The sequence below is a fragment of the Triturus cristatus genome, chromosome 11 (genome assembly GCF_964204655.1).
Source record: "Triturus cristatus chromosome 11, aTriCri1.1, whole genome shotgun sequence".
NCBI classification, from domain to species: domain Eukaryota; kingdom Metazoa; phylum Chordata; class Amphibia; order Caudata; family Salamandridae; genus Triturus; species Triturus cristatus.
In genome coordinates this window covers 1141172065-1141197668 of record NC_140594.1, presented here as the reverse complement: position 1 = coordinate 1141197668, position 25604 = coordinate 1141172065, and the positions used below count along the sequence as shown (strand labels likewise).

Below are 25604 nucleotides of genomic sequence, written 5' to 3'. Positions count from 1 at the left end.
GACTAGACATTCTAACTGTAGCATCTCTATATTAAAAAGCATTTCTAGGCAATATCTAGCATGTGAATAAAAGTAGGCAAGATCCACCGATGAAACTGGCAAAAGTCCCCAACGATTTTGTGCACACTTGTTCTCTCACCTGAATGCAGCGCCACCTTGTAGCCATCGGATGTAACTGCAGCTCACAAAATGTTATATCAGAGAGCAAGTTGAGAGGACTCCAAGAGGCAGATGTCCATGGAAAGAGCCTCTCATGACAGCAGGAAGGTTGGATATTTCAAGATGGCAACATTTCCTGTCCAACGTCCTCACGTCCCGAACGCTCCCAAACGCTCAAAAGCCTCGCCCTCACCGGGTAGATCTCTGGCTCCCAGTTAAAATCAAATCCTGAGCATGCTAGCGCTAGGATCAAAGAGAGAGGAGAGGGTTAGAGAGCTGCTATCTTGGTAAAGGCCTGAAACTGCTAGTTCCCAAGAGGGTCTGCACTTTCAGTTATGACTGACTGTGAGACGAGAAGATGAAGATTTTCTGCACCCAGCATACATTGCAGCATGCTTAGGCAAATGAGGAGCGAGACCCACCAATCCCTCGCCACTTCGCTGAAAGCTCCTCCTCTGCATAAAGAGAACACTTTTACAAGGGAGCAGAGTGGCGCAGCGGAAGCGTGCTGGGCCCATAACCCAGAGGTCGATGGATCGAAACCATCCTCTGCTATAATATTTCTTGTTTTTTCTTCTGAGGACCAATCTGTCATTTCCACGCTACCAGCAAGGAAAAGCGCAGGCTTGTGCTAGCTATGTGAGAAAAGACTTCTCAACTATCTGTCTCTGCTGAAATACAAGAGAGTGATCGCCAAAGGATCAACCCCATACTTTGAAAGTAAAGATACCCAATTATAAGCATAAATGACTGGTGGGACCGTCACACGTTTTTCTGGGCATGCTTTGAATGTCATTCTTGCCTTTTCGGTCTGCTCTTATCATTCTCCTGGGCATTTCATGGAAGGCACTCTCTTTCTCTTCGCTGCTTTGCTTCCAATGCTGCCTAAATATGTTCATTTCCACTATTTGTACTACTGCTTTCCATTTCTACTCTTCTGCACAGATTTGGCCTTGGTTTCAATCCCCAGTTCCTTACCCTCTACAAGAAACTTTCTACTGCTTTTCATGTTGGTATCTAAACCAAATGCACCATTGAAACTGGTGCAAGATAGTCATTGAACTCGGGGTTGTAATCTTTAGAACCGAGAGCACCCACATCATAGGGCGTTGGTGGTATAGTGGTGAGCATAGCTGCTTCCCAAGCAGTTGACCCGGGTTCGATTCCCGGCCAATGCAGTGCAAATTTTTATATGTTCTCCAAGCAGGATTTGTTTTAATGCAACATGTCACAAAACGGAAATATCATGAACAGATTAATCAGACGTTAAATTTAAAAAAAAATGAAATACTTAGGCAGGCATCTCGATCGCCCCATCTGCTACATTCATTGTCCTATTAGATGCTATTTTCCAAAAAGCAGAGTCACCACTCACATGTGCTGGTAATAAATATGTTGCGGGCGGTAGACAATGAAAGGGCTGAACCCCGACCAGAGATTCTAACTCTAGCATCTCTATATTAAAAAGCATTTCTAGGCAATATCTAGCATGTGAATAAAAGTAGGCAAGATCCACCGATGAAACTGGCAAAAGTCCCCAACGATTTTCTGCACACTTGTTCTCTCACCTGAATGCAGCGCCACCTTGTAGCCATCGGATGTAACTGCAGCTCACAAAATGTTATATCAGAGAGCAAGTTGAGAGGACTCCAAGAGGCAGATGTCCATGGAAAGAGCCTCTCACGACAGCAGGAAGGTTGGATATTTCATGATGGCAACATTTCCTGTCCAATGTCCTCACGTCCCGAACGCTCCCAAACGCTCAAAAGCCTCACACCGGGCAAGCCCTCACCGGGTAGATCTCTGGCTCCTAGTTAAAATCAAATCCTGAGCATGCTAGCGCTAGCATCAAAGAGAGAGGAGAGGGTTAGAGAGCTGCTATCTTGGTAAAGGCCTGAAACTGCTAGTTCCCAAGAGGGTCTGCACTTTCAGTTATGACTGACTGTGAGACGAGAAGATGAAGATTTTCTGCACCCAGCATACATTGCAGCATGCTTAGGCAAATGAGGAGCGAGACCCACCAATCCCTCGCCACTTCGCTGAAAGCTCCTCCTCTGCATAAAGAGAACACTTTTACAAGGGAGCAGAGTGGCGCAGCGGAAGCGTGCTGGGCCCATAACCCAGAGGTCGATGGATCGAAACCATCCTCTGCTATAATATTTCTTGTTTTTTCTTCTGAGAACCAATCTGTCATTTCCACGCTACCAGCAAGGAAAAGCGCAGGCTTGTGCTAGCTATGTGAGAAAAGACTTCTCAACTATCTGTCTCTGCTGAAATACAAGAGAGTGATCGCCAAAGGATCAACCCCATACTTTGAAAGTAAAGATACCCAATTATAAGCATAAATGACTGGTGGGACCGTCACACGTTTTTCTGGGCATGCTTTGAATGTCATTCTTGCCTTTTCGTTCTGCTCTTATCATTCTCCTGGGCATTTCATGGAAGGCACTCTCTTTCTCTTCGCTGCTTTGCTTCCAATGCTGCCTAAATATGTTCATTTCCACTATTTGTACTACTGCTTTCCATTTCTTCTCTTCTGCACAGATTTGGCCTTGGTTTCAATCCCCAGTTCCTTACCCTCTACAAGAAACTTTCTACTGCTTTTCATGTTGGTATCTAAACCAAATGCACCATTGAAACTGGTGCAAGATAGTCATTGAACTCGGGGTTGTAATCTTTAGAACCGAGAGCAACCACATCATAGGGCGTTGGTGGTATAGTGGTGAGCATGGCTGCTTCCCAAGCAGTTGACCCGGGTTCGATTCCCGGCCAATGCAGTGCAAATTTTTATATGTTCTCCAAGCAGGATTTGTTTTAATGCAACATGTCACAAAACGAAAATATCATGAACAGATTAATCAGACGTTAAATTAAAAAAAAAATGAAATACTTAGGCAGGCATCTCGATCGCCCCATCTGCTATATTCATTGTCCTATTAGATGCTATTTTCCAAAAAGCAGAGTCACCACTCACATGTGCTGGTAATAAATATGTTGCGGGCGGTAGACAATGAAAGGGCTGAACCCCGACTAGACATTCTAACTGTAGCATCTCTATATTAAAAAGCATTTCTAGGCAATATCTAGCATGTGAATAAAAGTAGGCAAGATCCACCGATGAATCTGGCAAAAGTCCCCAACGATTTTGTGCACACTTGTTCTCTCACCTGAATGCAGCGCCACCTTGTAGCCATCGGATGTAACTGCAGCTCACAAAATGTTATATCAGAGAGCAAGTTGAGAGGACTCCAAGAGGCAGATGTCCATGGAAAGAGCCTCTCATGACAGCAGGAAGGTTGGATATTTCAAGATGGCAACATTTCCTGTCCAACGTCCTCACGTCCCGAACGCTCCCAAACGCTCAAAAGCCTCGCCCTCACCGGGTAGATCTCTGGCTCCCAGTTAAAATCAAATCCTGAGCATGCTAGCGCTAGGATCAAAGAGAGAGGAGAGGGTTAGAGAGCTGCTATCTTGGTAAAGGCCTGAAACTGCTGGTTCCCAAGAGGGTCTGCACTTTCAGTTATGACTGACTGTGAGACGAGAAGATGAAGATTTTCTGCACCCAGCATACATTGCAGCATGCTTAGGCAAATGAGGAGCGAGACCCACCAATCCCTCGCCACTTCGCTGAAAGCTCCTCCTCTGCATAAAGAGAGCACTTTTACAAGGGAGCAGAGTGGCGCAGCGGAAGCGTGCTGGGCCCATAACCCAGAGGTCGATGGATCGAAACCATCCTCTGCTATAATATTTCTTATTTTTTCTTCTGAGAACCAATCTGTCATTTCCACGCTACCAGCAAGGAAAAGCGCAGGCTTGTGCTAGCTATGTGAGAAAAGACTTCTCAACTATCTGTCTCTGCTGAAATACAAGAGAGTGATCGCCAAAGGATCAACCCCATACTTTGAAAGTAAAGATACCCAATTATAAGCATAAATGACTGGTGGGACCGTCACACGTTTTTCTGGGCATGCTTTGAATGTCATTCTTGCCTTTTCGTTCTGCTCTTATCATTCTCCTGGGCATTTCATGGAAGGCACTCTCTTTCTCTTCGCTGCTTTGCTTCCAATGCTGCCTAAATATGTTCATTTCCACTATTTGTACTACTGCTTTCCATTTCTTCTCTTCTGCACAGATTTGGCCTTGGTTTCAATCCCCAGTTCCTTACCCTCTACAAGAAACTTTCTACTGCTTTTCATGTTGGTATCTAAACCAAATGCACCATTGAAACTGGTGCAAGATAGTGATTGAACTCGGGGTTGTAATCTTTAGAACCGAGAGCAACCACATCATAGGGCGTTGGTGGTATAGTGGTGAGCATAGCTGCTTCCCAAGCAGTAAACCCGGGTTCGATTCCCGGCCAATGCAGTGCAAATTTTTATATGTTCTCCAAGCAGGATTTGTTTTAATGCAACATGTCACAAAACGGAAATATCATGAACAGATTAATCAGACGTTAAATTAAAAAAAAAATGAAATACTTAGGCAGGCATCTCGATCGCCCCATCTGCTACATTCATTGTCCTATTAGATGCTATTTTCCAAAAAGCAGAGTCACCACTCACATGTGCTGGTAATAAATATGTTGCGGGCGGTAGACAATGAAAGGGCTGAACCCCGACCAGACATTCTAACTCTAGCATCTCTATATTAAAAAGCATTTCTAGGCAATATCTAGCATGTGAATAAAAGTAGGCAAGATCCACCGATGAATCTGGCAAAAGTCCCCAACGATTTTGTGCACACTTGTTCTCTCACCTGAATGCAGCGCCACCTTGTAGCCATCGGATGTAACTGCAGCTCACAAAATGTTATATCAGAGAGCAAGTTGAGAGGACTCCAAGAGGCAGATGTCCATGGAAAGAGCCTCTCACGACAGCAGGAAGGTTGGATATTTCAAGATGGCAACATTTCCTGTCCAACGTCCTCACGTCCCGAACGCTCCCAAACGCTCAAAAGCCTCACACCGGGCAAGCCCTCACCGGGTAGATCTCTGGCTCCCAGTTAAAATCAAATCCTGAGCATGCTAGCGCTACGATCAAAGAGAGAGGAGAGGGTTAGAGAGCTGCTATCTTGGTAAAGGCCTGAAACTGCTAGTTCCCAAGAGGGTCTGCACTTTCAGTTATGACTGACTGTGAGACGAGAAGATGAAGATTTTCTGCACCCAGCATACATTGCAGCATGCTTAGGCAAATGAGGAGCGAGACCCACCAATCCCTCGCCACTTCCCTGAAAGCTCCTCCTCTGCATAAAGAGAACACTTTTACAAGGGAGCAGAGTGGCGCAGCGGAAGCGTGCTGGGCCCATAACCCAGAGGTCGATGGATCGAAACCATCCTCTGCTATAATATTTCTTGTTTTTTCTTCTGAGGACCAATCTGTCATTTCCACGCTACCAGCAAGGAAAAGCGCAGGCTTGTGCTAGCTATGTGAGAAAAGACTTCTCAACTATCTGTCTCTGCTGAAATACAAGAGAGTGATCGCCAAAGGATCAACCCCATACTTTGAAAGTAAAGATACCCAATTATAAGCATAAATGACTGGTGGGACCGTCACACGTTTTTCTGGGCATGCTTTGAATGTCATTCTTGCCTTTTCGTTCTGCTCTTATCATTCTCCTGGGCATTTCATGGAAGGCACTCTCTTTCTCTTCGCTGCTTTGCTTCCAATGCTGCCTAAATATGTTCATTTCCACTATTTGTACTACTGCTTTCCATTTCTACTCTTCTGCACAGATTTGGCCTTGGTTTCAATCCCCAGTTCCTTACCCTCTACAAGAAACTTTCTACTGCTTTTCATGTTGGTATCTAAACCAAATGCACCATTGAAACTGGTGCAAGATAGTCATTGAACTCGGGGTTGTAATCTTTAGAACCGAGAGCACCCACATCATAGGGCGTTGGTGGTATAGTGGTGAGCATAGCTGCTTCCCAAGCAGTTGACCCGGGTTCGATTCCCGGCCAATGCAGTGCAAATTTTTATATGTTCTCCAAGCAGGATTTGTTTTAATGCAACATGTCACAAAACGGAAATATCATGAACAGATTAATCAGACGTTAAATTAAAAAAAAAATGAAATACTTAGGCAGGCATCTCGATCGCCCCATCTGCTACATTCATTGTCCTATTAGATGCTATTTTCCAAAAAGCAGAGTCACCACTCACATGTGCTGGTAATAAATATGTTGCGGGCGGTAGACAATGAAAGGGCTGAACCCCGACCAGAGATTCTAACTCTAGCATCTCTATATTAAAAAGCATTTCTAGGCAATATCTAGCATGTGAATAAAAGTAGGCAAGATCCACCGATGAAACTGGCAAAAGTCCCCAACGATTTTCTGCACACTTGTTCTCTCACCTGAATGCAGCGCCACCTTGTAGCCATCGGATGTAACTGCAGCTCACAAAATGTTATATCAGAGAGCAAGTTGAGAGGACTCCAAGAGGCAGATGTCCATGGAAAGAGCCTCTCACGACAGCAGGAAGGTTGGATATTTCATGATGGCAACATTTCCTGTCCAATGTCCTCACGTCCCGAACGCTCCCAAACGCTCAAAAGCCTCACACCGGGTAGATCTCTGGCTCCTAGTTAAAATCAAATCCTGAGCATGCTAGCGCTAGGATCAAAGAGAGAGGAGAGGGTTAGAGAGCTGCTATCTTGGTAAAGGCCTGAAACTGCTAGTTCCCAAGAGGGTCTGCACTTTCAGTTATGACTGACTGTGAGACGAGAAGATGAAGATTTTCTGCACCCAGCATACATTGCAGCATGCTTAGGCAAATGAGGAGCGAGACCCACCAATCCCTCGCCACTTCGCTGAAAGCTCCTCCTCTGCATAAAGAGAACACTTTTACAAGGGAGCAGAGTGGCGCAGCGGAAGTGTGCTGGGCCCATAACCCAGAGGTCGATGGATCGAAACCATCCTCTGCTATAATATTTCTTGTTTTTTCTTCTGAGGACCAATCTGTCATTTCCACGCTACCAGCAAGGAAAAGCGCAGGCTTGTGCTAGCTATGTGAGAAAAGACTTCTCAACTATCTGTCTCTGCTGAAATACAAGAGAGTGATCGCCAAAGGATCAACCCCATACTTTGAAAGTAAAGATACCCAATTATAAGCATAAATGACTGGTGGGACCGTCACACGTTTTTCTGGGCATGCTTTGAATGTCATTCTTGCCTTTTCGTTCTGCTCTTATCATTCTCCTGGGCATTTCATGGAAGGCACTCTCTTTCTCTTCGCTGCTTTGCTTCCAATGCTGCCTAAATATGTTCATTTCCACTATTTGTACTACTGCTTTCCATTTCTACTCTTCTGCACAGATTTGGCCTTGGTTTCAATCCCCAGTTCCTTACCCTCTACAAGAAACTTTCTACTGCTTTTCATGTTGGTATCTAAACCAAATGCACCATTGAAACTGGTGCAAGATAGTCATTGAACTCGGGGTTGTAATCTTTAGAACCGAGAGCACCCACATCATAGGGCGTTGGTGGTATAGTGGTGAGCATAGCTGCTTCCCAAGCAGTTGACCCGGGTTCAATTCCCGGCCAATGCAGTGCAAATTTTTATATGTTCTCCAAGCAGGATTTGTTTTAATGCAACATGTCACAAAACGGAAATATCATGAACAGATTAATCAGACGTTAAATTTAAAAAAAAATGAAATACTTAGGCAGGCATCTCGATCGCCCCATCTGCTACATTCATTGTCCTATTAGATGCTATTTTCCAAAAAGCAGAGTCACCACTCACATGTGCTGGTAATAAATATGTTGCGGGCGGTAGACAATGAAAGGGCTGAACCCCGACCAGAGATTCTAACTCTAGCATCTCTATATTAAAAAGCATTTCTAGGCAATATCTAGCATGTGAATAAAAGTAGGCAAGATCCACCGATGAAACTGGCAAAAGTCCCCAACGATTTTCTGCACACTTGTTCTCTCACCTGAATGCAGCGCCACCTTGTAGCCATCGGATGTAACTGCAGCTCACAAAATGTTATATCAGAGAGCAAGTTGAGAGGACTCCAAGAGGCAGATGTCCATGGAAAGAGCCTCTCACGACAGCAGGAAGGTTGGATATTTCATGATGGCAACATTTCCTGTCCAATGTCCTCACGTCCCGAACGCTCCCAAACGCTCAAAAGCCTCACACCGGGCAAGCCCTCACCGGGTAGATCTCTGGCTCCTAGTTAAAATCAAATCCTGAGCATGCTAGCGCTAGGATCAAAGAGAGAGGAGAGGGTTAGAGAGCTGCTATCTTGGTAAAGGCCTGAAACTGCTAGTTCCCAAGAGGGTCTGCACTTTCAGTTATGACTGACTGTGAGACGAGAAGATGAAGATTTTCTGCACCCAGCATACATTGCAGCATGCTTAGGCAAATGAGGAGCGAGACCCACCAATCCCTCGCCACTTCGCTGAAAGCTCCTCCTCTGCATAAAGAGAACACTTTTACAAGGGAGCAGAGTGGCGCAGCGGAAGCGTGCTGGGCCCATAACCCAGAGGTCGATGGATCGAAACCATCCTCTGCTATAATATTTCTTGTTTTTTCTTCTGAGAACCAATCTGTCATTTCCACGCTACCAGCAAGGAAAAGCGCAGGCTTGTGCTAGCTATGTGAGAAAAGACTTCTCAACTATCTGTCTCTGCTGAAATACAAGAGAGTGATCGCCAAAGGATCAACCCCATACTTTGAAAGTAAAGATACCCAATTATAAGCATAAATGACTGGTGGGACCGTCACACGTTTTTCTGGGCATGCTTTGAATGTCATTCTTGCCTTTTCGTTCTGCTCTTATCATTCTCCTGGGCATTTCATGGAAGGCACTCTCTTTCTCTTCGCTGCTTTGCTTCCAATGCTGCCTAAATATGTTCATTGCCACTATTTGTACTACTGCTTTCCATTTCTTCTCTTCTGCACAGATTTGGCCTTGGTTTCAATCCCCAGTTCCTTACCCTCTACAAGAAACTTTCTACTGCTTTTCATGTTGGTATCTAAACCAAATGCACCATTGAAACTGGTGCAAGATAGTCATTGAACTCGGGGTTGTAATCTTTAGAACCGAGAGCAACCACATCATAGGGCGTTGGTGGTATAGTGGTGAGCATGGCTGCTTCCCAAGCAGTTGACCCGGGTTCGATTCCCGGCCAATGCAGTGCAAATTTTTATATGTTCTCCAAGCAGGATTTGTTTTAATGCAACATGTCACAAAACGGAAATATCATGAACAGATTAATCAGACGTTAAATTAAAAAAAAAATGAAATACTTAGGCAGGCATCTCGATCGCCCCATCTGCTACATTCATTGTCCTATTAGATGCTATTTTCCAAAAAGCAGAGTCACCACTCACATGTGCTGGTAATAAATATGTTGCGGGCGGTAGACAATGAAAGGGCTGAACCCCGACTAGACATTCTAACTGTAGCATCTCTATATTAAAAAGCATTTCTAGGCAATATCTAGCATGTGAATAAAAGTAGGCAAGATCCACCGATGAATCTGGCAAAAGTCCCCAACGATTTTGTGCACACTTGTTCTCTCACCTGAATGCAGCGCCACCTTGTAGCCATCGGATGTAACTGCAGCTCACAAAATGTTATATCAGAGAGCAAGTTGAGAAGACTCCAAGAGGCAGATGTCCATGGAAAGAGCCTCTCATGACAGCAGGAAGGTTGGATATTTCAAGATGGCAACATTTCCTGTCCAACGTCCTCACGTCCCGAACGCTCCCAAACGCTCAAAAGCCTCGCCCTCACCGGGTAGATCTCTGGCTCCCAGTTAAAATCAAATCCTGAGCATGCTAGCGCTAGGATCAAAGAGAGAGGAGAGGGTTAGAGAGCTGCTATCTTGGTAAAGGCCTGAAACAGCTGGTTCCCAAGAGGGTCTGCACTTTCAGTTATGACTGACTGTGAGACGAGAAGATGAAGATTTTCTGCACCCAGCATACATTGCAGCATGCTTAGGCAAATGAGGAGCGAGACCCACCAATCCCTCGCCACTTCGCTGAAAGCTCCTCCTCTGCATAAAGAGAGCACTTTTACAAGGGAGCAGAGTGGCGCAGCGGAAGCGTGCTGGGCCCATAACCCAGAGGTCGATGGATCGAAACCATCCTCTGCTATAATATTTCTTGTTTTTTCTTCTGAGAACCAATCTGTCATTTCCACGCTACCAGCAAGGAAAAGCGCAGGCTTGTGCTAGCTATGTGAGAAAAGACTTCTCAACTATCTGTCTCTGCTGAAATACAAGAGAGTGATCGCCAAAGGATCAACCCCATACTTTGAAAGTAAAGATACCCAATTATAAGCATAAATGACTGGTGGGACCGTCACACGTTTTTCTGGGCATGCTTTGAATGTCATTCTTGCCTTTTCGTTCTGCTCTTATCATTCTCCTGGGCATTTCATGGAAGGCACTCTCTTTCTCTTCGCTGCTTTGCTTCCAATGCTGCCTAAATATGTTCATTTCCACTATTTGTACTACTGCTTTCCATTTCTTCTCTTCTGCACAGATTTGGCCTTGGTTTCAATCCCCAGTTCCTTACCCTCTACAAGAAACTTTCTACTGCTTTTCATGTTGGTATCTAAACCAAATACACCATTGAAACTGGTGCAAGATAGTGATTGAACTCGGGGTTGTAATCTTTAGAACCGAGAGCAACCACATCATAGGGCGTTGGTGGTATAGTGGTGAGCATAGCTGCTTCCCAAGCAGTTGACCCGGGTTCGATTCCCGGCCAATGCAGTGCAAATTTTTATATGTTCTCCAAGCAGGATTTGTTTTAATGCAACATGTCACAAAACGGAAATATCATGAACAGATTAATCAGACGTTAAATTAAAAAAAAAATGAAATACTTAGGCAGGCATCTCGATCGCCCCATCTGCTACATTCATTGTCCTATTAGATGCTATTTTCCAAAAAGCAGAGTCACCACTCACATGTGCTGGTAATAAATATGTTGCGGGCGGTAGACAATGAAAGGGCTGAACCCCGACCAGACATTCTAACTCTAGCATCTCTATATTAAAAAGCATTTCTAGGCAATATCTAGCATGTGAATAAAAGTAGGCAAGATCCACCGATGAATCTGGCAAAAGTCCCCAACGATTTTGTGCACACTTGTTCTCTCACCTGAATGCAGCGCCACCTTGTAGCCATCGGATGTAACTGCAGCTCACAAAATGTTATATCAGAGAGCAAGTTGAGAGGACTCCAAGAGGCAGATGTCCATGGAAAGAGCCTCTCACGACAGCAGGAAGGTTGGATATTTCAAGATGGCAACATTTCCAATCCAACGTCCTCACGTCCCGAACGCTCCCAAACGCTCAAAAGCCTCACACCGGGCAAGCCCTCACCGGGTAGATCTCTGGCTCCCAGTTAAAATCAAATCCTGAGCATGCTAGCGCTACGATCAAAGAGAGAGGAGAGGGTTAGAGAGCTGCTATCTTGGTAAAGGCCTGAAACTGCTAGTTCCCAAGAGGGTCTGCACTTTCAGTTATGACTGACTGTGAGACGAGAAGATGAAGATTTTCTGCACCCAGCATACATTGCAGCATGCTTAGGCAAATGAGGAGCGAGACCCACCAATCCCTCGCCACTTCCCTGAAAGCTCCTCCTCTGCATAAAGAGAACACTTTTACAAGGGAGCAGATTGGCGCAGCGGAAGTGTGCTGGGCCCATAACCCAGAGGTCGATGGATCGAAACCATCCTCTGCTATAATATTTCTTGTTTTTTCTTCTGAGAACCAATCTGTCATTTCCACGCTACCAGCAAGGAAAAGCGCAGGCTTGTGCTAGCTATGTGAGAAAAGACTTCTCAACTATCTGTCTCTGCTGAAATACAAGAGAGTGATCGCCAAAGGATCAACCCCATACTTTGAAAGTAAAGATACCCAATTATAAGCATAAATGACTGGTGGGACCGTCACACGTTTTTCTGGGCATGCTTTGAATGTCATTCTTGCCTTTTCGTTCTGCTCTTATCATTCTCCTGGGCATTTCATGGAAGGCACTCTCTTTCTCTTCGCTGCTTTGCTTCCAATGCTGCCTAAATATGTTCATTTCCACTATTTGTACTACTGCTTTCCATTTCTTCTCTTCTGCACAGATTTGGCCTTGGTTTCAATCCCCAGTTCCTTACCCTCTACAAGAAACTTTCTACTGCTTTTCATGTTGGTATCTAAACCAAATGCACCATTGAAACTGGTGCAAGATAGTCATTGAACTCGGGGTTGTAATCTTTAGAACCGAGAGCAACCACATCATAGGGCATTGGTGGTATAGTGGTGAGCATGGCTGCTTCCCAAGCAGTTGACCCGGGTTCGATTCCCGGCCAATGCAGTGCAAATTTTTATATGTTCTCCAAGCAGGATTTGTTTTAATGCAACATGTCACAAAACGGAAATATCATGAACAGATTAATCAGACGTTAAATTAAAAAAAAAATGAAATACTTAGGCAGGCATCTCGATCGCCCCATCTGCTACATTCATTGTCCTATTAGATGCTATTTTCCAAAAAGCAGAGTCACCACTCACATGTGCTGGTAATAAATATGTTGCGGGCGGTAGACAATGAAAGGGCTGAACCCCGACTAGACATTCTAACTGTAGCATCTCTATATTAAAAAGCATTTCTAGGCAATATCTAGCATGTGAATAAAAGTAGGCAAGATCCACCGATGAATCTGGCAAAAGTCCCCAACGATTTTGTGCACACTTGTTCTCTCACCTGAATGCAGCGCCACCTTGTAGCCATCGGATGTAACTGCAGCTCACAAAATGTTATATCAGAGAGCAAGTTGAGAGGACTCCAAGAGGCAGATGTCCATGGAAAGAGCCTCTCATGACAGCAGGAAGGTTGGATATTTCAAGATGGCAACATTTCCTGTCCAACGTCCTCACGTCCCGAACGCTCCCAAACGCTCAAAAGCCTCGCCCTCACCGGGTAGATCTCTGGCTCCCAGTTAAAATCAAATCCTGAGCATGCTAGCGCTAGGATCAAAGAGAGAGGAGAGGGTTAGAGAGCTGCTATCTTGGTAAAGGCCTGAAACTGCTAGTTCCCAAGAGGGTCTGCACTTTCAGTTATGACTGACTGTGAGACGAGAAGATGAAGATTTTCTGCACCCAGCATACATTGCAGCATGCTTAGGCAAATGAGGAGCGAGACCCACCAATCCCTCGCCACTTCGCTGAAAGCTCCTCCTCTGCATAAAGAGAACACTTTTACAAGGGAACAGAGTGGCGCAGCGGAAGCGTGCTGGGCCCATAACCCAGAGGTCGATGGATCGAAACCATCCTCTGCTATAATATTTCTTGTTTTTTCTTCTGAGGACCAATCTGTCATTTCCACGCTACCAGCAAGGAAAAGCGCAGGCTTGTGCTAGCTATGTGAGAAAAGACTTCTCAACTATCTGTCTCTGCTGAAATACAAGAGAGTGATCGCCAAAGGATCAACCCATACTTTGAAAGTAAAGATACCCAATTATAAGCATAAATGACTGGTGGGACCATCACACGTTTTTCTGGGCATGCTTTGAATGTCATTCTTGCCTTTTCGTTCTGCTCTTATCATTCTCCTGGGCATTTCATGGAAGGCACTCTCTTTCTCTTCGCTGCTTTGCTTCCAATGCTGCCTAAATATGTTCATTTCCACTATTTGTACTACTGCTTTCCATTTCTACTCTTCTGCACAGATTTGGCCTTGGTTTCAATCCCCAGTTCCTTACCCTCTACAAGAAACTTTCTACTGCTTTTCATGTTGGTATCTAAACCAAATGCACCATTGAAACTGGTGCAAGATAGTCATTGAACTCGGGGTTGTAATCTTTAGAACCGAGAGCACCCACATCATAGGGCGTTGGTGGTATAGTGGTGAGCATAGCTGCTTCCCAAGCAGTTGACCCGGGTTCGATTCCCGGCCAATGCAGTGCAAATTTTTATATGTTCTCCAAGCAGGATTTGTTTTAATGCAACATGTCACAAAACGGAAATATCATGAACAGATTAATCAGACGTTAAATTTAAAAAAAAATGAAATACTTAGGCAGGCATCTCGATCGCCCCATCTGCTACATTCATTGTCCTATTAGATGCTATTTTCCAAAAAGCAGAGTCACCACTCACATGTGCTGGTAATAAATATGTTGCGGGCGGTAGACAATGAAAGGGCTGAACCCCGACCAGACATTCTAACTCTAGCATCTCTATATTAAAAAGCATTTCTAGGCAATATCTAGCATGTGAATAAAAGTAGGCAAGATCCACCGATGAAACTGGCAAAAGTCCCCAACGATTTTCTGCACACTTGTTCTCTCACCTGAATGCAGCGCCACCTTGTAGCCATCGGATGTAACTGCAGCTCACAAAATGTTATATCAGAGAGCAAGTTGAGAGGACTCCAAGAGGCAGATGTCCATGGAAAGAGCCTCTCACGACAGCAGGAAGGTTGGATATTTCATGATGGCAACATTTCCTGTCCAATGTCCTCACGTCCCGAACGCTCCCAAACGCTCAAAAGCCTCACACTGGGCAAGCCCTCACCGGGTAGATCTCTGGCTCCTAGTTAAAATCAAATCCTGAGCATGCTAGCGCTAGGATCAAAGAGAGAGGAGAGGGTTAGAGAGCTGCTATCTTGGTAAAGGCCTGAAACTGCTAGTTCCCAAGAGGGTCTGCACTTTCAGTTATGACTGACTGTGAGACGAGAAGATGAAGATTTTCTGCACCCAGCATACATTGCAGCATGCTTAGGCAAATGAGGAGCGAGACCCACCAATCCCTCGCCACTTCGCTGAAAGCTCCTCCTCTGCATAAAGAGAACACTTTTACAAGGGAGCAGAGTGGCGCAGCGGAAGCGTGCTGGGCCCATAACCCAGAGGTCGATGGATCGAAACCATCCTCTGCTATAATATTTCTTGTTTTTTCTTCTGAGAACCAATCTGTCATTTCCACGCTACCAGCAAGGAAAAGCGCAGGCTTGTGCTAGCTATGTGAGAAAAGACTTCTCAACTATCTGTCTCTGCTGAAATACAAGAGAGTGATCGCCAAAGGATCAACCCCATACTTTGAAAGTAAAGATACCCAATTATAAGCATAAATGACTGGTGGGACCGTCACACGTTTTTCTGGGCATGCTTTGAATGTCATTCTTGCCTTTTCGTTCTGCTCTTATCATTCTCCTGGGCATTTCATGGAAGGCACTCTCTTTCTCTTCGCTGCTTTGCTTCCAATGCTGCCTAAATATGTTCATTTCCACTATTTGTACTACTGCTTTCCATTTCTTCTCTTCTGCACAGATTTGGCCTTGGTTTCAATCCCCAGTTCCTTACCCTCTACAAGAAACTTTCTACTGCTTTTCATGTTGGTATCTAAACCAAATGCACCATTGAAACTGGTGCAAGATAGTCATTGAACTCGGGGTTGTAATCTTTAGAACCGAGAGCAACCACATCATAGGGCATTGGTGGTATAGTGGTGAGCATGGCTGCTTCCCAAGCAGTTGACCCGGGTTCGATTCCCGGCCAATGCAGTGCAAATTTTTATATGTTCTCCAAGCAGGATTTGTTTTAATGCAACATGTCACAAAACGGAAATATCATGAACAGATTAATCAGACGTTAAATTAAAAAAAAAATGAAATACTTAGGCAGGCATCTCGATCGCCCCATCTGCTACATTCATTGTCCTATTAGATGCTATTTTCCAAAAAGCAGAGTCACCACTCACATGTGCTGGTAATAAATATGTTGCGGGCGGTAGACAATGAAAGGGCTGAACCCCGACTAGACATTCTAACTGTAGCATCTCTATATTAAAAAGCATTTCTAGGCAATATCTAGCATGTGAATAAAAGTAGGCAAGATCCACCGATGAATCTGGCAAAAGTCCCCAACGATTTTGTGCACACTTGTTCTCTCACCTGAATGCAGCGCCACCTTGTAGCCATCGGATGTAACTGCAGCTCACAAAATGTTATATCAGAGAGCAAGTTGAGAGGACTCCAAGAGGCAGATGTCCATGGAAAGAGCCTCTCATGACAGCAGGAAGGTTGGATATTTCAAGATGGCAACATTTCCTGTCTAACGTCCTCACGTCCCGAACGCTCCCAAACGCTCAAAAGCCTCGCCCTCACCGGGTAGATCTCTGGCTCCCAGTTAAAATCAAATCCTGAGCATGCTAGCGCTAGGATCAAAGAGAGAGGAGAGGGTTAGAGAGCTGCTATCTTGGTAAAGGCCTGAAACTGCTAGTTCCCAAGAGGGTCTGCACTTTCAGTTATGACTGACTGTGAGACGAGAAGATGAAGATTTTCTGCACCCAGCATACATTGCAGCATGCTTAGGCAAATGAGGAGCGAGACCCACCAATCCCTCGCCACTTCGCTGAAAGCTCCTCCTCTGCATAAAGAGAACACTTTTACAAGGGAACAGAGTGGCGCAGCGGAAGCGTGCTGGGCCCATAACCCAGAGGTCGATGGATCGAAACCATCCTCTGCTATAATATTTCTTGTTTTTTCTTCTGAGGACCAATCTGTCATTTCCACGCTACCAGCAAGGAAAAGCGCAGGCTTGTGCTAGCTATGTGAGAAAAGACTTCTCAACTATCTGTCTCTGCTGAAATACAAGAGAGTGATCGCCAAAGGATCAACCCCATACTTTGAAAGTAAAGATACCCAATTATAAGCATAAATGACTGGTGGGACCGTCACACGTTTTTCTGGGCATGCTTTGAATGTCATTCTTGCCTTTTCGTTCTGCTCTTATCATTCTCCTGGGCATTTCATGGAAGGCACTCTCTTTCTCTTCGCTGCTTTGCTTCCAATGCTGCCTAAATATGTTCATTTCCACTATTTGTACTACTGCTTTCCATTTCTACTCTTCTGCACAGATTTGGCCTTGGTTTCAATCCCCAGTTCCTTACCCTCTACAAGAAACTTTCTACTGCTTTTCATGTTGGTATCTAAACCAAATGCACCATTGAAACTGGTGCAAGATAGTCATTGAACTCGGGGTTGTAATCTTTAGAACCGAGAGCACCCACATCATAGGGCGTTGGTGGTATAGTGGTGAGCATAGCTGCTTCCCAAGCAGTTGACCCGGGTTCGATTCCCGGCCAATGCAGTGCAAATTTTTATATGTTCTCCAAGCAGGATTTGTTTTAATGCAACATGTCACAAAACGGAAATATCATGAACAGATTAATCAGACGTTAAATTTAAAAAAAAATGAAATACTTAGGCAGGCATCTCGATCGCCCCATCTGCTACATTCATTGTCCTATTAGATGCTATTTTCCAAAAAGCAGAGTCACCACTCACATGTGCTGGTAATAAATATGTTGCGGGCGGTAGACAATGAAAGGGCTGAACCCCGACCAGACATTCTAACTCTAGCATCTCTATATTAAAAAGCATTTCTAGGCAATATCTAGCATGTGAATAAAAGTAGGCAAGATCCACCGATGAAACTGGCAAAAGTCCCCAACGATTTTCTGCACACTTGTTCTCTCACCTGAATGCAGCGCCACCTTGTAGCCATCGGATGTAACTGCAGCTCACAAAATGTTATATCAGAGAGCAAGTTGAGAGGACTCCAAGAGGCAGATGTCCATGGAAAGAGCCTCTCACGACAGCAGGAAGGTTGGATATTTCATGATGGCAACATTTCCTGTCCAATGTCCTCACGTCCCGAACGCTCCCAAACGCTCAAAAGCCTCGCCCTCACCGGGTAGATCTCTGGCTCCTAGTTAAAATCAAATCCTGAGCATGCTAGCGCTAGGATCAAAGAGAGAGGAGAGGGTTAGAGAGCTGCTATCTTGGTAAAGGCCTGAAACTGCTAGTTCCCAAGAGGGTCTGCACTTTCAGTTATGACTGACTGTGAGACGAGAAGATGAAGATTTTCTGCACCCAGCATACATTGCAGCATGCTTAGGCAAATGAGGAGCGAGACCCACCAATCCCTCGCCACTTCGCTGAAAGCTCCTCCTCTGCATAAAGAGAACACTTTTACAAGGGAGCAGAGTGGCGCAGCGGAAGCGTGCTGGGCCCATAACCCAGAGGTCGATGGATCGAAACCATCCTCTGCTATAATATTTCTTGTTTTTTCTTCTGAGAACCAATCTGTCATTTCCACGCTACCAGCAAGGAAAAGCGCAGGCTTGTGCTAGCTATGTGAGAAAAGACTTCTCAACTATCTGTCTCTGCTGAAATACAAGAGAGTGATCGCCAAAGGATCAACCCCATACTTTGAAAGTAAAGATACCCAATTATAAGCATAAATGACTGGTGGGACCGTCACACGTTTTTCTGGGCATGCTTTGAATGTCATTCTTGCCTTTTCGTTCTGCTCTTATCATTCTCCTGGGCATTTCATGGAAGGCACTCTCTTTCTCTTCGCTGCTTTGCTTCCAATGCTGCCTAAATATGTTCATTTCCACTATTTGTACTACTGCTTTCCATTTCTTCTCTTCTGCACAGATTTGGCCTTGGTTTCAATCCCCAGTTCCTTACCCTCTACAAGAAACTTTCTACTGCTTTTCATGTTGGTATCTAAACCAAATGCACCATTGAAACTGGTGCAAGATAGTCATTGAACTCGGGGTTGTAATCTTTAGAACCGAGAGCAACCACATCATAGGGCGTTGGTGGTATAGTGGTGAGCATGGCTGCTTCCCAAGCAGTTGACCCGGGTTCGATTCCCGGCCAATGCAGTGCAAATTTTTATATGTTCTCCAAGCAGGATTTGTTTTAATGCAACATGTCACAAAACGGAAATATCATGAACAGATTAATCAGACGTTAAATTAAAAAAAAAATGAAATACTTAGGCAGGCATCTCGATCGCCCCATCTGCTACATTCATTGTCCTATTAGATGCTATTTTCCAAAAAGCAGAGTCACCACTCACATGTGCTGGTAATAAATATGTTGCGGGCGGTAGACAATGAAAGGGCTGAACCCCGACTAGACATTCTAACTGTAGCATCTCTATATTAAAAAGCATTTCTAGGCAATATCTAGCATGTGAATAAAAGTAGGCAAGATCCACCGATGAATCTGGCAAAAGTCCCCAACGATTTTGTGCACACTTGTTCTCTCACCTGAATGCAGCGCCACCTTGTAGCCATCGGATGTAACTGCAGCTCACAAAATGTTATATCAGAGAGCAAGTTGAGAGGACTCCAAGAGGCAGATGTCCATGGAAAGAGCCTCTCATGACAGCAGGAAGGTTGGATATTTCAAGATGGCAACATTTCCTGTCCAACGTCCTCACGTCCCGAACGCTCCCAAACGCTCAAAAGCCTCGCCCTCACCGGGTAGATCTCTGGCTCCCAGTTAAAATCAAATCCTGAGCATGCTAGCGCTAGGATCAAAGAGAGAGGAGAGGGTTAGAGAGCTGCTATCTTGGTAAAGGCCTGAAACTGCTGGTTCCCAAGAGGGTCTGCACTTTCAGTTATGACTGACTGTGAGACGAGAAGATGAAGATTTTCTGCACCCAGCATACATTGCAGCATGCTTAGGCAAATGAGGAGCGAGACCCACCAATCCCACGCCACTTCGCTGAAAGCTCCTCCTCTGCATAAAGAGAGCACTTTTACAAGGGAGCAGAGTGGAGCAGCGGAAGCGTGCTGGGCCCATAACCCAGAGGTCGATGGATCGAAACCATCCTCTGCTATAATATTTCTTGTTTTTTCTTCTGAGAACCAATCTGTCATTTCCACGCTACCAGCAAGGAAAAGCGCAGGCTTGTGCTAGCTATGTGAGAAAAGACTTCTCAACTATCTGTCTCTGCTGAAATACAAGAGAGTGATCGCCAAAGGATCAACCCCATACTTTGAAAGTAAAGATACCCAATTATAAGCATAAATGACTGGTGGGACCGTCACACGTTTTTCTGGGCATGCTTTGAATGTCATTCTTGCCTTTTCGTTCTGCTCTTATCATTCTCCTGGGCATTTCATGGAAGGCACTCTCTTTCTCTTCGCTGCTTTGCTTCCAATGCTGCCTAAATATGTTCATTTCCTCTATTTGTACTACTGCTTTCCATTTCTTCTCTTCTGCACAGATTTGGCCTTGGTTTCAATCCCCAGTTCCTTACCCTCTACAAGAAACTTTCTACTGCTTTTCATGTTGGTATCTAAACCAAATGCACCATTGAAACTGGTGCAAGATAGTCATTGAACTCGGGGTTGTAATCTTTAGAACCGAGAGCACCCACATCATAGGGCGTTGGTGGTATAGTGGTGAGCATAGCTGCTTCCCAAGCAGTTGACCCGGGTTCGATTCCTGGCCAATGCAGTGCAAATTTTTATATGTTCTCCAAGCAGGATTTGTTTTAATGCAACATGTCACAAAACGGAAATATCATGAACAGATTAATCAGACGTTAAATTAAAAAAAAAATGAAATACTTAGGCAGGCATCTCGATCGCCCCATCTGCTACATTCATTGTCCTATTAGATGCTATTTTCCAAAAAGCAGAGTCACCACTCACATGTGCTGGTAATAAATATGTTGCGGGCGGTAGACAATGAAAGGGCTGAACCCCGACTAGACATTCTAACTGTAGCATCTCTATATTAAAAAGCATTTCTAGGCAATATCTAGCATGTGAATAAAAGTAGGCAAGATCCACCGATGAATCTGGCAAAAGTCCCCAACGATTTTGTGCACACTTTTTCTCTCACCTGAATGCAGCGCCACCTTGTAGCCATCGGATGTAACTGCAGCTCACAAAATGTTATATCAGAGAGCAAGTTGAGAGGACTCCAAGAGGCAGATGTCCATGGAAAGAGCCTCTCACGACAGCAGGAAGGTTGGATATTTCAAGATGGCAACATTTCCTGTCCAACGTCCTCACGTCCCGAACGCTCCCAAACGCTCAAAAGCCTCACACCGGGCAAGCCCTCACCGGGTAGATCTCTGGCTCCCAGTTAAAATCAAATCCTGAGCATGCTAGCGCTACGATCAAAGAGAGAGGAGAGGGTTAGAGAGCTGCTATCTTGGTAAAGGCCTGAAACTGCTAGTTCCCAAGAGGGTCTGCACTTTCAGTTATGACTGACTGTGAGACGAGAAGATGAAGATTTTCTGCACCCAGCATACATTGCAGCATGCTTAGGCAAATGAGGAGCGAGACCCACCAATCCCTCGCCACTTCCCTGAAAGCTCCTCCTCTGCATAAAGAGAACACTTTTACAAGGGAGCAGAGTGGCGCAGCGGAAGCGTGCTGGGCCCATAACCCAGAGGTCGATGGATCGAAACCATCCTCTGCTATAATATTTCTTGTTTTTTCTTCTGAGAACCAATCTGTCATTTCCACGCTACCAGCAAGGAAAAGCGCAGGCTTGTGCTAGCTATGTGAGAAAAGACTTCTCAACTATCTGTCTCTGCTGAAATACAAGAGAGTGATCGCCAAAGGATCAACCCCATACTTTGAAAGTAAAGATACCCAATTATAAGCATAAATGACTGGTGGGACCGTCACACGTTTTTCTGGGCATGCTTTGAATGTCATTCTTGCCTTTTCGTTCTGCTCTTATCATTCTCCTGGGCATTTCATGGAAGGCACTCTCTTTCTCTTCGCTGCTTTGCTTCCAATGCTGCCTAAATATGTTCATTTCCACTATTTGTACTACTGCTTTCCATTTCTTCTCTTCTGCACAGATTTGGCCTTGGTTTCAATCCCCAGTTCCTTACCCTCTACAAGAAACTTTCTACTGCTTTTCATGTTGGTATCTAAACCAAATGCACCATTGAAACTGGTGCAAGATAGTCATTGAACTCGGGGTTGTAATCTTTAGAACCGAGAGCACCCACATCATAGGGTATTGGTGGTATAGTGGTGAGCATGGCTGCTTCCCAAGCAGTTGACCCGGGTTCGATTCCCGGCCAATGCAGTGCAAATTTTTATATGTTCTCCAAGCAGGATTTGTTTTAATGCAACATGTCACAAAACGAAAATATCATGAACAGATTAATCAGACGTTAAATAAAAAAAAAAATGAAATACTTAGGCAGGCATCTCGATCGCCCCATCTGCTACATTCATTGTCCTATTAGATGCTATTTTCCAAAAAGCAGAGTCACCACTCACATGTGCTGGTAATAAATATGTTGCGGGCGGTAGACAATGAAAGGGCTGAACCCCGACTAGACATTCTAACTGTAGCATCTCTATATTAAAAAGCATTTCTAGGCAATATCTAGCATGTGAATAAAAGTAGGCAAGATCCACCGATGAATCTGGCAAAAGTCCCCAACGATTTTGTGCACACTTGTTCTCTCACCTGAATGCAGCGCCACCTTGTAGCCATCGGATGTAACTGCAGCTCACAAAATGTTATATCAGAGAGCAAGTTGAGAGGACTCCAAGAGGCAGATGTCCATGGAAAGAGCCTCTCATGACAGCAGGAAGGTTGGATATTTCAAGATGGCAACATTTCCTGTCCAACGTCCTCACGTCCCGAACGCTCCCAAACGCTCAAAAGCCTCGCCCTCACCGGGTAGATCTCTGGCTCCCAGTTAAAATCAAATCCTGAGCATGCTAGCGCTAGGATCAAAGAGAGAGGAGAGGGTTAGAGAGCTGCTATCTTGGTAAAGGCCTGAAACTGCTAGTTCCCAAGAGGGTCTGCACTTTCAGTTATGACTGACTGTGAGAAGAGAAGATGAAGATTTTCTGCACCCAGCATACATTGCAGCATGCTTAGGCAAATGAGGAGCGAGACCCACCAATCCCTCGCCACTTCGCTGAAAGCTCCTCCTCTGCATAAAGAGAACACTTTTACAAGGGAGCAGAGTGGCGCAGCGGAAGCGTGCTGGGCCCATAACCCAGAGGTCGATGGATCGAAACCATCCTCTGCTATAATATTTCTTGTTTTTTCTTCTGAGGACCAATCTGTCATTTCCACGCTACCAGCAAGGAAAAGCGCAGGCTTGTGCTAGCTATGTGAGAAAAGACTTCTCAACTATCTGTCTCTGCTGAAATACAAGAGAGTGATCGCCAAAGGATCAACCCCATACTTTGAAAGTAAAGATACCCAATTATAAGCATAAATGACTGGTGGGACCGTCACACGTTTTTCTGGGCATGCTTTGAATGTCATTCTTGCCTTTTCGTTCTGCTCTTATCATTCTCCTGGGCATTTCATGGAAGGCACTCTCTTTCTCTTCGCTGCTTTGCTTCCAATGCTGCCTAAATATGTTCATTTCCACTATTTGTACTACTGCTTTCCATTTCTTCTCTTCTGCACAGATTTGGCCTTGGTTTCAATCCCCAGTTCCTTACCCTCTACAAAAAACTTTCTACTGCTTTTCATGTTGGTATCTAAACCAAATGCACCATTGAAACTGGTGCAAGATAGTCATTGAACTCGGGGTTGTAATCTTTAGAACCGCGAGCAACCACATCATAGGGCGTTGGTGGTATAGTGGTGAGCATAGCTGCTTCCCAAGCAGTTGACCCGGGTTCGATTCCCGGCCAATGCAGTGCAAATTTTTATATGTTCTCCAAGCAGGATTTGTTTTAATGCAACATGTCACAAAACGGAAATATCATGAACAGATTAATCAGACGTTAAATTAAAAAAAAAATGAAATACTTAGGCAGGCATCTCGATCGCCCCATCTGCTACATTCATTGTCCTATTAGATGCTATTTTCCAAAAAGCAGAGTCACCACTTACATGTGCTGGTAATAAATATGTTGCGGGCGGTAGACAATGAAAGGGCTGAACCCCGACCAGACATTCTAACTCTAGCATCTCTATATTAAAAAGCATTTCTAGGCAATATCTAGCATGTGAATAAAAGTAGGCAAGATCCACCGATGAATCTGGCAAAAGTCCCCAACAATTTTGTGCACACTTGTTCTCTCACCTGAATGCAGCGCCACCTTGTAGCCATCGGATGTAACTGCAGCTCACAAAATGTTATATCAGAGAGCAAGTTGAGAGGACTCCAAGAGGCAGATGTCCATGGAAAGAGCCTCTCACGACAGCAGGAAGGTTGGATATTTCAAGATGGCAACATTTCCTGTCCAATGTCCTCACGTCCCGAACGCTCCCAAACGCTCAAAAGCCTCACACCGGGCAAGCCCTCACCGGGTAGATCTCTGGCTCCCAGTTAAAATCAAATCCTGAGCATGCTAGCGCTAGGATCAAAGAGAGAGGAGAGGGTTAGAGAGCTGCTATCTTGGTAAAGGCCTGAAACTGCTAGTTCCCAAGAGGGTCTGCACTTTCAGTTATGACTAACTGTGAGACGAGAAGATGAAGATTTTCTGCACCCAGCATACATTGCAGCATGCTTAGGCAAATGAGGAGCGAGACCCACCAATCCCTCGCCACTTCGCTGAAAGCTCCTCCTCTGCATAAAGAGAACACTTTTACAAGGGAGCAGAGTGGCGCAGCGGAAGCGTGCTGGGCCCATAACCCAGAGGTCGATAGATCGAAACCATCCTCTGCTATAATATTTCTTGTTTTTTCTTCTGAGAACCAATCTGTCATTTCCACGCTACCAGCAAGGAAAAGCGCAGGCTTGTGCTAGCTATGTGAGAAAAGACTTCTCAACTATCTGTCTCTGCTGAAACACAACAGAGTGATCGCCAAAGGATCAACCCCATACTTTGAAAGTAAAGATACCCAATTATAAGCATAAATGACTGGTGGGACCGTCACACGTTTTTCTGGGCATGCTTTGAATGTCATTCTTGCCTTTTCGTTCTGCTCTTATCATTCTCCTGGGCATTTCATGGAAGGCACTCTCTTTCTCTTCGCTGCTTTGCTTCCAATGCTGCCTAAATATGTTCATTTCCACTATTTGTACTACTGCTTTCCATTTCTTCTCGTCTGCACAGATTTGGCCTTGGTTTCAATCCCCAGTTCCTTACCCTCTACAAGAAACTTTCTCCTCTTTTTCATGTTGGTATCTAAACCAAATGCACCATTGAAACTGGTGCAAGATAGTCATTGAACTCGGGGTTGTAATCTTTAGAACCGAGAGCACCCACATCATAGGGCGTTGGTGGTATAGTGGTGAGCATAGCTGCTTCCCAAGCAGTTGACCCGGGTTCGATTCCCGGCCAATGCAGTGCAAATTTTTATATGTTCTCCAAGCAGGATTTGTTTTAATGCAACATGTCACAAAACGGAAATATCATGAACAGATTAATCAGACGTTAAATTAAAAAAAAAATGAAATACTTAGGCAGGCATCTCGATCGCCCCATCTGCTACATTCATTGTCCTATTAGATGCTATTTTCCAAAAAGCAGAGTCACCACTCACATGTGCTGGTAATAAATATGTTGCGGGCGGTAGACAATGAAAGGGCTGAACCCCGACCAGACATTCTAACTCTAGCATCTCTATATTAAAAAGCATTTCTAGGCAATATCTAGCATGTGAATAAAAGTAGGCAAGATCCACCGATGAATCTGGCAAAAGTCCCCAACGATTTTGTGCA

At 44.8% G+C, this 25604-nt stretch overlaps 15 non-coding genes across 15 annotated transcripts; all 15 read left to right on the top strand.

The window, feature by feature from the left end:
- The first annotated feature begins 1265 nt into the window (after window positions 1-1265).
- Window positions 1266-1337, top strand: TRNAG-CCC (transfer RNA glycine (anticodon CCC)). The gene has a single exon. It is a non-coding gene; the product is annotated as a tRNA-Gly (tRNA).
- A 1527-nt stretch (window positions 1338-2864) lies between these two features.
- TRNAG-CCC (transfer RNA glycine (anticodon CCC)) lies at window positions 2865-2936 on the top strand. Its single transcript has one exon. It is a non-coding gene; the product is annotated as a tRNA-Gly (tRNA).
- Window positions 2937-4452: 1516 nt separating this feature from the next.
- Window positions 4453-4524, top strand: TRNAG-CCC (transfer RNA glycine (anticodon CCC)). Its single transcript has one exon. It is a non-coding gene; the product is annotated as a tRNA-Gly (tRNA).
- A 1527-nt stretch (window positions 4525-6051) lies between these two features.
- On the top strand, window positions 6052-6123 carry TRNAG-CCC (transfer RNA glycine (anticodon CCC)). Its single transcript has one exon. It is a non-coding gene; the product is annotated as a tRNA-Gly (tRNA).
- A 1512-nt stretch (window positions 6124-7635) lies between these two features.
- TRNAG-CCC (transfer RNA glycine (anticodon CCC)) lies at window positions 7636-7707 on the top strand. The gene has a single exon. It is a non-coding gene; the product is annotated as a tRNA-Gly (tRNA).
- A 1527-nt stretch (window positions 7708-9234) lies between these two features.
- On the top strand, window positions 9235-9306 carry TRNAG-CCC (transfer RNA glycine (anticodon CCC)). Its single transcript has one exon. It is a non-coding gene; the product is annotated as a tRNA-Gly (tRNA).
- A 1516-nt stretch (window positions 9307-10822) lies between these two features.
- TRNAG-CCC (transfer RNA glycine (anticodon CCC)) lies at window positions 10823-10894 on the top strand. Its single transcript has one exon. It is a non-coding gene; the product is annotated as a tRNA-Gly (tRNA).
- Window positions 10895-12421: 1527 nt separating this feature from the next.
- Window positions 12422-12493, top strand: TRNAG-CCC (transfer RNA glycine (anticodon CCC)). Its single transcript has one exon. It is a non-coding gene; the product is annotated as a tRNA-Gly (tRNA).
- A 1515-nt stretch (window positions 12494-14008) lies between these two features.
- Window positions 14009-14080, top strand: TRNAG-CCC (transfer RNA glycine (anticodon CCC)). Its single transcript has one exon. It is a non-coding gene; the product is annotated as a tRNA-Gly (tRNA).
- A 1527-nt stretch (window positions 14081-15607) lies between these two features.
- On the top strand, window positions 15608-15679 carry TRNAG-CCC (transfer RNA glycine (anticodon CCC)). Its single transcript has one exon. It is a non-coding gene; the product is annotated as a tRNA-Gly (tRNA).
- Window positions 15680-17195: 1516 nt separating this feature from the next.
- On the top strand, window positions 17196-17267 carry TRNAG-CCC (transfer RNA glycine (anticodon CCC)). Its single transcript has one exon. It is a non-coding gene; the product is annotated as a tRNA-Gly (tRNA).
- A 1516-nt stretch (window positions 17268-18783) lies between these two features.
- Window positions 18784-18855, top strand: TRNAG-CCC (transfer RNA glycine (anticodon CCC)). Its single transcript has one exon. It is a non-coding gene; the product is annotated as a tRNA-Gly (tRNA).
- Window positions 18856-21970: 3115 nt separating this feature from the next.
- TRNAG-CCC (transfer RNA glycine (anticodon CCC)) lies at window positions 21971-22042 on the top strand. The gene has a single exon. It is a non-coding gene; the product is annotated as a tRNA-Gly (tRNA).
- A 1516-nt stretch (window positions 22043-23558) lies between these two features.
- Window positions 23559-23630, top strand: TRNAG-CCC (transfer RNA glycine (anticodon CCC)). The gene has a single exon. It is a non-coding gene; the product is annotated as a tRNA-Gly (tRNA).
- A 1527-nt stretch (window positions 23631-25157) lies between these two features.
- TRNAG-CCC (transfer RNA glycine (anticodon CCC)) lies at window positions 25158-25229 on the top strand. The gene has a single exon. It is a non-coding gene; the product is annotated as a tRNA-Gly (tRNA).
- Window positions 25230-25604: the final 375 nt, after the last annotated feature.